Source organism: Strix uralensis, chromosome 5 (genome assembly GCF_047716275.1).
Source record: "Strix uralensis isolate ZFMK-TIS-50842 chromosome 5, bStrUra1, whole genome shotgun sequence".
Classification (NCBI taxonomy): domain Eukaryota; kingdom Metazoa; phylum Chordata; class Aves; order Strigiformes; family Strigidae; genus Strix; species Strix uralensis.
Window position 1 is genome coordinate 1176673 of NC_133976.1, and position 12320 is coordinate 1188992.

A 12320-nucleotide genomic window follows, 5' to 3' on the forward strand; every position below is an offset into this window, starting at 1 on the left:
GGGATAGGACGAGGGGGAACGGGTTTAAACTGACAGAGGGGAGATTTAGATGAGATCTAAGGGAGAAATTGTTCCCTGTGAGGGGGGTGAGGCCCTGGCACAGGTTGCCCAGAGAAGCTGTGGCTGCCCCCTCCCTGGAAGGGTTCAAGGTCAGGTTGGATGGGGCTTTGGGCAACCTGGGCTAGTGGAAGGTGTCCCTGCCCAGGGCAGGGGGCGACACTGGATGGGCTTTAAGGTCCCTCCCAACCCAAACCAGTCTGTGATTCTATGAAACCCTTGAATTGGGGGACTCCTGTTAAGGAAGGAGCTCTTCAAAGAACTCGGGTGATCATAAAATACTCCTCCTTTCCTGAAACATCTGCCACACATTTTAAATTGTGGTAAGATCATTTGCTGGTTTTTTTTTTTTTAAATTAAAATGAATGTTTCATTTCTCCAAAACGCTTCAAATCTGAATTTCTGTGCACAGTTAAGCTTGAACTCATCAATTCACACTCTCCACCCCATGCGTGTGACTAACATTGAGCGCCTCAGCCCCCTCCTCTGACCTGCACCCCAAAACTGCTGCACACCAGCCGCGGGCACTCGAAGGAACAGCCCAACCCACCCAACACTCACCAGATTGTCATTTTTATCACTACAATCACTATGAAAATCACTCTGTTGGACTCCAAAAGATATCTCTGACTGAAAATAAGGTGGATGGGTCATGGGACTGGAGGATGGTGGATATTTCTAATTTTTTTCTTTAGGGGAGATGAAAGACAGTTCCAGCTAACATTCCAGCCAGACAAACATCGTACCCCGGAAGGAGGAGTTCCCCAAAAGCCTCGTGTTAACGGCCAGCGAGGCAGGACCCCACAACCACCGCAGGGGAGGACGTTATAGATATATCTAGAGTCTATCCAGGTCCAACAGCACAGTGAGGGGAACAATGAAATAAATTAAATATATTAAAATCATCTACCGTACAAAGGATTCTGTCTGTTTGCCTTTTAAAAAAACGCTTTATAACCAGAAATCCCAGGGAAAAAAGCCATCCCCTTGCTCTACCTGGAGGAAACATCCACGTGGGAAGGCAGATCCAGGCTGTCGCCTTCCCTAGTCCTTCACAGGCACAGACTTCTCCTCCCAAGCTTACATTTAGGCATTGAGAGTCGGGGGAAAAAAAGAAAAAAAAAGGCTTTTTGGGATGTGTCTACTGCTCAGCTCCTATTATCTACCAGGGGAGCAGAGCGCCGAGTCGCATCGGGCTGCCCAGCACAGCAGGACTCGGCGATTCAGCCACGCAAAGCGGCCGATACCCCGTCACAGAAATAAGGGGTTTTTGTTGAAAATCTGGTTTGGTTTCACGAAGTTCAGGAGGTTACGCAGCCTACCTGTGCGGACACCTCTGGAAATCAAAGGAGAGCTCGCGCAGACATCCCCAGCGCACCAGGGCTGATGTAAAAACCCCCATCTTGTTCTTGGCTATTTTAATTTTTCAAATTTCAAGCACCGTCTGCACAAGGGCACCTCGGCACTACCCTCACCCCACCCCCAGCACAAGCACGGAAAGATAAAATAAAATGGACTGATCTCTTATTTTACTGAACTCGAGAATTTTTGCACTGCACGAACCTAAGGCGGTGCTAAAAATGAGCTGATGTCTATATAATGGAGGAAGATGACGGAGGAAGATGACTGCTCTTATGTTTAGCGAGGTTAAAAAACACAAAATCCAACGGATTTAGACACCCGCAGCGGTACTTTGGGTGAGTGTTCCTGAGCTTGAACCAACCTACGAGATGATGGGTTTGCAGCCCTTGTCTCCAACATCCTTTAAGTGCCAGGATTTCCCTGAATTAAATCCAGTGTGAAATAAACTCTCTATATTTTAAAAAAAATAACACTTCTAGTCCTTACTTCAGCCTTGATAGCGAAGGAGATCGATCATAACCTTTGGCCAGTTGTTCCAATGACTTAATACCTCTTTTTTTTTTTTTTTTTTAATGCAGTCTGTCCAGCCTCGTCTTCCAGCTGCATTTAGTATTTCAGAGTAAAGAGCCACATCTGCTACTGAGAATTCGATCCTGAGTTGGCAAAACGGGTCCAGCCCACAGAGCCAAGGAGAAACAAGAGGCACAGCGGTTACGCCGATAACCCCCAGCGCGGCGGTGCAGCGAGCTCTCCCGTGGCCCAGCTCGTTGCCTAAACCCCCCCTTGGCTTGTTTCACACCTTCAGTGCGACACCAGCTAGAACTGCGTGACGTGACTTCGTTGCCTGGATTCTCCCAAATCTAAACTGACTTTGGCAGCTGGTTCCTCCCCGGCGCAGCAGCATGCGTCCTGCCGTCCCCAGGATCCACCAAAATCCACATTTTGCTTTGAACATGCTTGAAAATTGAATCCTGGCGATTCCTCGCTCCGCGTCAAGCTCCTGCCGCTCAGATACTCAAAGGATTCCTCTTGAAAGAAAAAATAATCACGTTTCAAAACGTATCTACCCCTTGCGGGAGGGTGGGGGCCCACAAACAGCGGCGCGCTCCAACGCGGTCGCCAGCCGACGCTCCAGACGTCCCGGTCCGTGGTGGGGCCCGTGCCCAGGGTCCGCAGCGCGGCGCAGGGGGAAGAGGGGAGGCCATGAGCAGTTTGTTCAAGATTTCAAGTCAAGGTCAGCACGATCCAGTCTCATTCCCAAGGGAAAAACAGTCTCTTTCGCATACGGCAAAGTAAAATTGTGGTTTCCTTCCAGCACAGGGCCCAGCTCCTGGAATCTACTCCCTGGAATTTCGCCGGGAGAGATTTCTACAGTGGTTTTAGCCCCTAACGTAGGGCCTGAGCTGACTGTCAACCCCAAAAGTCCCCCGACACGAGACTAACACGTGTCAGGGCCCCTCAGACCGGCCCGAGACGCTCAGCACTCTGGTGCTCGCCCTCCTCCTTTCTCCATTTAGCTCAACCTCAGCAAAACCCAAGCAAACAAATACAAGGGGAAGAGCCCCAAAAGCCACGCGGTGATCGCTCTACGCTCAACCCCCCGCCGCATCCAGAGGCAAGCAGAGACCTTCCCTCTCCCCAGCTTTCCGCAGGACATGGCGTGTTTTCTCCGCGGGCCCGTAACCTCACGGTAAATGCCGGTCCCCGCCCCGACCACGCGCCAGGTCAGCTGCTAGTCCTCGTCTCCGACCTCAGGCTGACGCCGTGAATCGCTTTTACCTTTGAATTTGGCCAGAGGGCGGACGGACGGGGCTGCCCACGGACAGACAGACAGCCGGGCTTGCTTCAACGGGTGCTCAGCAGGCTTTGGAGCCACCGCTGGCGATGGTCAAGGAGTCTTTCTGGAGCTGGCTCCTTTCAGATGAGCTCCTTTGCTCTTACCGGGCTTTGATCCTTCCTTTCCAGCCGCCTCTCTGACCACGGGCTGTTAAATAAGCTTTCTCCAATAACTCCAGCTATTGCTGGCGTATAACTCGCCTGTAAAAACTTCAAAACGGGTAGTAAGAAAAATTTGGACGTATTTCTGACAAAAACGTCCCTACAGATTTATTTATACTCACCAGCTAATTCCCAAGCCCATAATAAATAAAAAGCCCTTCTTAAGAAACTAAATAACTACAATAACTAGAATCACACCAGACCCTCTGAGACTCGTATTAAAAACTTTCTCAACTGTATTAACAGGCACATATTTTTCCACAGCATTTAGAATTGAACAATTACGGACCTGGCGGCAGAAACGGGGGCTCGACAGCGAGCGTGTAAGGAGATCCGACCAGAAAACACACAAAAAAATCAAAGCTGGGCTCATCTAATCGTCTGGAAGTTGCTGATTCAACAGAGACGGGAAAATTATTAATGGTTTTGTGATCACTAATGACTGACAGTACTAAAAGAAGCTATTGGCGTGGCCAAAATTTCCTGCAGCATAGTCAGAAATTACATAAAGCCTTCAAGAGCTGAAAGATGTTGGCTCGGGGCCAACCTCTTGCCCAAGCCAGAAGTTGGCTTGGAGCCCTCAGACAGCTCCAACAACGATTACCTGGACTGTCAATTAATATATAGGAATAAAAACCCCCAACTCCGCAGTAGTTTTTAGCAAGAATAGATGTATACGGTAGCAGAACAGGTAAGGAAGGCCTCAAAGAAACGTCAGGGTGAGAAATAAATAAATTCTTAGTCTTTGGCTGCAGCTCTCAAACACTGCAAAGAAGAACACGTCTCGCCAACGACCAGAGAGCAGCCGCGTACTTCAGCCAGAGCACCGGCCCCAGACTGGCCACTGGAATATTCCACGTCGCGTCACGTCACGCTCGGCGTAGCGGGGAGGGTTGGCCGGGAATTGGGGGGCTCTCTCTTCTGGGACTGTAGTTTGGGGATCTCCTCTCCGCCAAGATCAGGCTGGGCATCGGTCGGCGGGTGGCGAGCAATTGCATGGTGCATTAATCGTTTGTATATTCTATTATTATTATCATCAACATTATTATTTTAATTTTATTTCAATTATTGACTTGTTTTAGTCTCAACCTACAAGTCTCCTTACCTTGACCCCTCCCATTCTCTCCCCCAGGGTGTTTGGCTGATGGGGTGTGTGGCTGCCAGCCGGGTTTAAACCGCGACAAAGACCTCAGGAAAGAAGGATTTTAGATTCCAGCGTTGGCCACCAGATGTGGTGGTCAAAACCCAAACTATCCACACCTAAAAAAAGCGAGTTAAGAGCATCCTGCAGATAAGAAGCTCTTGTGGGAAGGAAGACAACGTACCACCACCATCGGACTGTGCAAGGAGGAGCTCGGCAAACCACCTCAAGTCTTGTGGATTTGGGGTTTTTAAAATAAAAATCGCCTTCCCGCTGAGAACACAGGAGTACTGTGGGGCAGAAAAGGTTATTCTGCACCTATAGTTCAGCCTGTCTTGGAAGTTCTGAAAATAAAGGCTCGTTGCTCATTTTCAGTTATGAACAGACTCAGCTCCGACCGGATTTCCAGAGAGATCCATGAAGATGAACTAACCCAGCCTGAGGGACAACATCCCCTTCTCTGGCCACACAGAGGGTGACACCCCCAAGGACCTCATCAGTTCAAACTAATCCACTTTCCAACCCAAACAATCTTTCATTTTCGTTGCAGAATATCTCCTACATCCCACCGCGCAGACATTTCCAGAGCAAAGGCTCTAGACCATCGTACTCGGGGCCCAACACCAATTGTCTATAAACAGCTCCGATACGACGCCGGGAAAGGATTTTCACAGAAAATTGAGGCTGTTTTACCGTCCCGAAGCCAACGTGCTCTTGCAGAGACACACTGAAGCTCCCAGGGAGGAGCCCAACACCACTGTAATGGTATAAACAAATCACGAGCCGCTGTCCCCATCTCGATGGAAGAGCCCGTGGCCTTCAAGCTTGCCTCCCTCCAGTCCGCGGGGATCGATCCGCGCCCAGCCTTCCTCACATGAGTAAGCCTGGCTTTTATCATCTATCTGACTTCATCCCAGGGCTCAAAATTTACTTTTTATGTAAAAACAGAGCGATAAAAGAACGAGCGTAAACCAAGACAACGGCTCAAGCCCCCATCGTTGAGCTCTGAAGATCCCCACCCAAAGGGCTTTGTCTTGAGGCACCCGGCTTCTAGTGGCAGATAAAAACCAAAACCCCGCGCTAAAGCACAGAATATTTGCAGCCTGACATTTAATACCGGGATGAAATATGAGTGGGGTGTTTACACGGCTGTAACAACAAGAGACAGAGATGTAAACAAGGCGAGCCTAGGGACCTTCTTCACACAAAGAAAAAAACCCTCCTCACATGAAAAAAAAAAAAAAGCAGCATTTCTTTCAATTTTAACAAATGGGTAGAGGAGCAGGGATTCGTTTACAGACGACTCGTAGTGTTAGAACCCCAGAAAAGGATAATTGGAAACATTTGCAAAAAAAAAAAAAAAAAAATCAAATGTATTTGTCATCGCTTTACTGTTTGCTTCCCGCAGTTCCATCACTTCTGTGCAAGCAGAGAGGACTGATGCCCACCGAGTTTCACCATGCCGGGGGCATCCAGAGCGCAGGGGTCCCGAGGGGTGGAGGATAGAAGACTGCTCCAGAAGCATCAGGATTCACGAACAAAGCGTGAGAGTAGCGGGTTTTAAATAAATAAAAATCTTCTTCCATGGGAGGGGAAAGAAAAATGCGATCGAGCAGAACGAGTCCAAACCATCCTCGTGAAGCTTCTCCAGAACAGCAGCCCTGTGCCCCCACGCTAAGGCCGCTCTTCAGTGCTCGTGACGATGGCATCCAAGCTGTGACACAAGGTAGCTTTGACACAAGAACCTTGACTCAAAGAGCCTCAGCCCAGGAGCCGGCTGGAAATGAAGCTGGCAAGATGAGTCGTTGCTGGAGAGAAGAGCTGGGCGGTTTGCAGCTAGAAGGAAATTCAAAAAGGACCTCGAATGGGGGGTTGGAAACCATAAGCAGGTCTCAAACCTACGTAATGTTGCCTCTTCTGCTCAGAAGGGGATGCGCTGCCCCAGAGGCGGACGGATTTTAGGCAGGAGGACATGTCTACCAGCCCCGGGGCAGAAGATGAGGCACTAAAAGACTCGAGATGTGAATTTAAGAAAAATTCATGGAGCCTGGCTACGCACGTATAACCAAAGGACGTGCGGATGTCTCCAAGCAGCTGTGCGGGCCCTACCTGCTCCCTAACCTCCCAAACCAGCTTAGAACCAGATGGTCACCAGAAACAAGCACGTTCCACCAGAATTTAATCTCCCAGTACGGAGCAGGAGACAACGAGTAAGAGGCCAACGTTGGAGAGAGTTCCTAACAGCCCAACTTCGCTCATTCCAGCCACAAACCTTCAATGGCAAGTAAGTCTTTCTGGAGAAGGCAACCTGGGAAAAAGGAGCATCCAGTCCGTTCAGTCCCAGCTCACGTAAGAGTTACTCGCAGAACAAATCTTCCGGCGGCACGGAAGCTGAAGCACCAGCCAGAGGAGCTCCTAACACAGCCTGAAATTTTATGGATCCTTTTTAGACAGAGGCTGGCTTGAGCCAGAAAGCCACGAATGCATTCAAAGCCAAGACTATTGCTCAGCAAGACTTTGAAGAGTTTTGGGCACCTCAATACGAGAGAGATCTCGAGGGGCTGGAGCGAGGGCAGAGGAGGGCAACGAGCTGGGGAAGGGCCTGGAGAATAAATCCTGTGAGGAGAGATTGAAGGAACTGTTCAGTGTGAGGAGGAGAAGGTGAGGGGAGACCTCATCACTCTCTACAGCTCCCTGAAAGGACGTTGTAGAGAGGTTGGTGCTGGTCTCTTCTCCCAGGGAATTAGTGACAGAACAAGAGGGAACGGCTTTAAACTGCAACAGGGGAGGTTCAGACTGGGCATGAGGAAAAAATGTTTCCCAGAAAGAGTGGTCAGAGTGGAATAGGCTGCCCAGGGAGGGGTGGAGTCCCCATCCCTGGGTGTGTTTAAGGGCCGTTTGGATGAGCTGTTGGGGGATGTGGGGTAGGGGAGAACTTTGTAGAGTGGGACTGATGGTTGGACTTGATGATCCCGAGGGGCTTTTCCAACCTGGGATTCTGTGAAGATGACTTAAGACCAGCTGGTAAAGGTAGGCATCTTCCAGTGGACAACCTGCCAGCCAGACTTTGGCTTGTTATTGAGAGAAGAAACAGCTGTGGGCTGGAGATGGGCTTTCACCTCGAGGCCAGGATCGGTGACAGGGTCCAAACAAAGATCCCTGAAATTCCTCTCCTTTTCCACACACCAAATAAAGGAAGGACGGGGCCTATTCAACACCAGTCCGAGAGACGGATACCAAAGCAGCACAAAGATGAATTATGAGTTGTAGGTGCTGCAAGAATCGAGAGTTTCCAGCTCAGAAGGAAAATACGTGGCAGGCCTTTTGGTAAAACCTTGCTGCAGAGGCAGCATTTCCTCCTGAACTCCACCAACATGTTTAACTTGCACTTTTTTCCCAAAATTATAATCTCATGCCCCTTCCGTGAAAGGATTCAACTGCTTCTGTAGGCAATCTTTACCACAGATTTGGTATTACTTTACATCGTAGCAAGGAAGACTTTGATAAGACAGCAGAGAAACCTAAAACTCAGAACCATGGGGTAACTCTAAGATTGGAAGCAGCAGACTTGGAGGTTTCCAAGCAGAAGCAACTTAAGTCAAGCTTGCTCAAGGCAGTTGTGAATGTCTCCAAGGATGGTGACCTCCCTCAATCCTGGTCTGTGTTCCAGGGTTTATCCATCTTAACGCAGCCCAGGGGCAACTCGGTCTCCTAAACCCCAAACCACAATGTTGTTTTCCAGCCGGCCAACCCAGACTGACCTGCTGCACGAGGTTTTCACATCCCGGGGAAAGGACTTTGAATCGGCCTTTGCTGAACTGCCCGAGGTCCCCGTGAGCATGTTCCTCCACTCACCAAGGTCCCTTGGAAAAGCAGCCCAGCCTCCAGACTATCAACCGCTCCTCCAACTTGTTGAGGGTGCGTCTGTCTTATCATCCAGGTGGTTAATGAAGACGTTCAGCAGCATCCACGGTACTATCAACCCTCATAACTGGCCACCAGCTGGACTTCAGGTGGCCACTGACCACTTCGAGCCCTGCGATGGGGAGAGTTTCCCAACCATCAGGTCTGTCTCTCTCCAGTTTGGTTACAGGAACGCTGTAGGACACCGTGTTGAAAGCCTTGTTAAACATCAAGGAATGGGACAACTGCTGCTCTCCCCACCCACCACACCAGTCACCTTATCATAGGAGGCTACTGAGTTGCTCAGGAAACTCGTCTTCTCCACTGACAGACCAGAAGCCACATCATTCTCTCTTCCACAGCCTTTTCTACCCATCGTTTTTGGCCAGATATGGGCCAATTTCTTGACACGTAGCATTGAATGCTTCAAAAAACCAGGACTAGCACAAGTAGAGGACTCGGGCTAAACACAACCCCGCAGCGTGGAGCGTCTCAATGACCGGGGAACGAGCACAGCCCCTTCTGTAGAGGGTCACAAAGGTCTCCTCTGGGCGCGTGGGCATACAGATCCTCTTCCGAAGCTCTGTCAAGATGCCATCACCTCCCCAAAATCCATCAAGGGCTCGGCAGCTGCAGAGGAAAGGTCAACTCCCGCGCTGGCGAGGGCAAGCAGTGCTCTCCGAACGAGCAGCTCTGCTCTGGAATGACGCTTTCAAACCCGTGTTTCCTTCGGATGTGCCAAAACGGACTTCCAGCCGTCCCTCCACAGTAGCCACTCACCCATCGTTGCCCAGTACAACTGGCCAAGTGGCCCAATAGACAAAAAAACCCATCAGATCAAGGCCAGTAACCCTGCCCTCGGGTACGTGGTTACTGGGGTGACCAGTGACCAGCATTCTTGTGAATCTGGGGATTTCTCCCAGTTTGCTGGTAATCTCAGTCACGAATTTTGGGTCAGACTAAAGCCTCCTTGACCAGGATGGTTTGAGGGAGAAGCCAGTGAGCTCCTTCTTTTCTTCTCCTTGCAGAGACGAGCCGTTTCTCGTGCGTTTCTTGGGCTCCTCTCCACGCACGCAGCACCGATCGTGGGGTGCAAGGGCAGCCAGATTTTATTTCCCTTAAAATGGTTAGGGAAAGCATTCCAAAATTATTTCCAGCAGGCTTCAATTAGTAAAAGGTGTCTTGTTTTGTTGTTTTTAAATTTAATTAGGGGTTATATTTCTACGCAATATTATCATTAAATTAACTTTAGGGACAGATCAAAGGAAATCCGTATCAGAATTAGTCACTTAAATGAACCCTGTCTGGCTACGAGCCACATATAATTTCCGCCTCCTAGAAAGCACTTTATGAATCAACATTAAATCACAAAACAACCCACACTTAATCCACAACGAAAAAATACCCAACGCACCAGCTCACGGCTCCTTACCCGCGCCGCGTATTTTACGAACGCGCCGCTCCAAAGACACGCTAACGAAGAAACACTTAAAGCACCAGGACCAGGAAGCTGAGCACCACTGAAACGAGCTTAATCCCTATACTTGGTACAGCTCTTCCGCACGAAAGAAAGTCCAACTAGTCTGGAATTAGCCTTTCTGCAACTCCAAACACACAGCGTAGGTTTGCTGGTTGAACGATCCTTGATTTCTGCGCTTTAGGTAAATCTGGACCTACAGCCCAGCTCTTCAGCGCTGCCCAAGATGCAGTCAAGCTCAAAACTCTCCTCGAGACACTCCGTTACGGCGTGAAATAACGTCCCCCTGAAATAATTAGCAGTTCAAAGGCAAGAAACGATGCTGCAAAGCCGAACCACCCATCACCACCAGCGACCTCGCTGACGCCTCTCAGCAGCACCGCGGAGCGATTCAGGCCCATGCAAACTAAGGCTTCAGCTTTAGCTTCTCGCCCCCGCAGCGGCTTCTCTGGCAAATGGCGAGATCTTAAGATGACATCATGACTCCAGAAATGCAAAAAAAAAAAAAAAAAAAATAGCGGCTGCCCAATCCTGACAGCCCGTCCAAGCGGCAGCAAACGGGACGTGACCCAGCGAGACCCAACCGCTCAAACATCAAATGGGCACAAACTGCTGCCGGGCAACAAAGAACAAATATTTAAGAAATATTCAATGATGGGTGTCATCTGCGTGGAGATGGTTTGTGAACGGGAGAGAATCCAAAGAAAGGACCTTCAGGTTATTAAAACCAAGTGACTTGATCCAGCTTGAGATAGGAGAAGGCCTTAATTACAAAATATTAGTGATAAACGAGCACTTGGTCAGTGCCCCACTGCTTTGAGGATCAACTAGACGACACCCCAAGGCTTTGGCTCGTCTCTGCTGACAGTCAGCAAAGAGCTAAAGCGGAGCATCCGTTATATCCCATATTAACCCACTGAGAGAAGCCGCGCACCAAAACCCACCACACTTCTGCTTTTACGTTTTTATGTCAACCTCTGGACACAAAATCCTCACTGGAAGCTCATCGCCGAGGTTGGACCTTCAATAAGGCTGATGCCTCGCACGCCACACCGCTCTGGAACGCGTCGTTCAAGAGGGAGAAGGGGTGAAGGGTGCCGAAAGCCAGCAAAGGAGTTTGGATTTTCAATCTTTCCCTGAAAAATTACAGCCCAACGTGCAGCTCACTCGCTGCTGCCTCAGCTCCCTCCTCTGCAAAGGGCACGGAGCTCTGAGGATGGAGGGTGGCAGGGTAACCTCCACATTCTACCTTTATAAACTCTCTACATAAATGTGTAAAATAGAGGAATAACGAGTATTTGCATCTTCAGCAGTGCCCGCTGCAACGGCTAATGAGTTGTATTAGGAGGAGAGGCCTTAATTTCCGGAACGGCCTTCCAGCCTGAAAGCAGGACGGCTGGATCCTGCTACAGCTAAGGCTGCGATTTGTGTGGGCCTTCCTGAGTCCAGAGGAACGCAGCTACTTAAAACATCTAAGTTTAGTCTCTCCGCACAAAAAAAAAAAACAAACAAAAAAAAAGCAGCAGCAAGACCTTTCCTTTCCAACGTCCTTCCAGGCGCTCGCCCCAGCGAACGTCCCATGACCATCCATCGCCAAACTTCTCACCAGCGCAGCCCAGCTCCTCTTACCCACCACCACAAGAGTTTCCTGCTTTTAAACTCGGCTTGGCCACGGGCAGCGCTAATCCTGCGGCATGTCGGGTACTGCTTGTTAAGCACAAATCCCCCGGCCTGTCTCACAAAGAAGCCACCGAAGCTTCTGTTATTTTTTTTTTTTTTAATGAAAAAATTATGTTCAGCGAGACCTCAGCCACCAGCTACGTGCAGCTTTACACCCTCGATTACACACAACGCTTTTATCAGCAGCTCTCATTTCGGCACAGGGATCCGACAACCTCGTACCTGCAGGGAGAAGTTGCCAAGAAGCAGCACAAGATCATCCCCACACCCACCAGTAAAACCACTGGGCAGTTTTACCACAGCCGGGGCCTGCTCGCACCCCTCGGCGCCTGCGGGCTCCCGCTCACCACAGGGTCAGCTCCAGGCTGCCTCGTCAACCAGCGCTCCCAGTCCTTAACCTTCTCCCAATGAACGAGGGGGCTGCGGAGCCCCCAGGCCCCGAGCCAGCACATTTGTTTATTGTGTTACGACGTTAACGCTATCAAAAGTGCTCGTTTTCCTCCAGCTCGCGCCTGGAAGTTGAAATAAACTCATCAAAGAGCAGTTTAAACAAGCGGCGCACGCCGAACGAAATCGGGCCGTGCCCCAGAGCACCCAAAGGTCTGACTGGAATTAATCCTTAGACCTGGCAAATAAATCTCTGAAAGGGTCGGGCCAAACAAGCACAAACCAAAAGCGAGAAGAGAAATGGTGTTAACCCGG

At 49.8% G+C, this 12320-nt stretch overlaps 1 protein-coding gene across 4 annotated transcripts in view; it reads right to left on the reverse strand.

Moving 5' to 3' along the window:
• TNPO3 (transportin 3) overlaps nt 1-12320 on the reverse strand; it is a 49879-nt gene that overhangs the window by 35059 nt on the left and 2500 nt on the right. Inside the window, exon 1 of one of the 4 annotated variants that reach the window (XM_074869613.1) lies at nt 3199-3450. The exons of the other annotated variants lie outside the window; for them this stretch is intronic. The gene's annotated coding sequence lies outside the window, so the exon portion shown is untranslated. Of the gene's footprint in view, nt 1-3198; nt 3451-12320 lie in introns of those variants that run through there. 4 annotated transcript variants of the gene reach the window in all.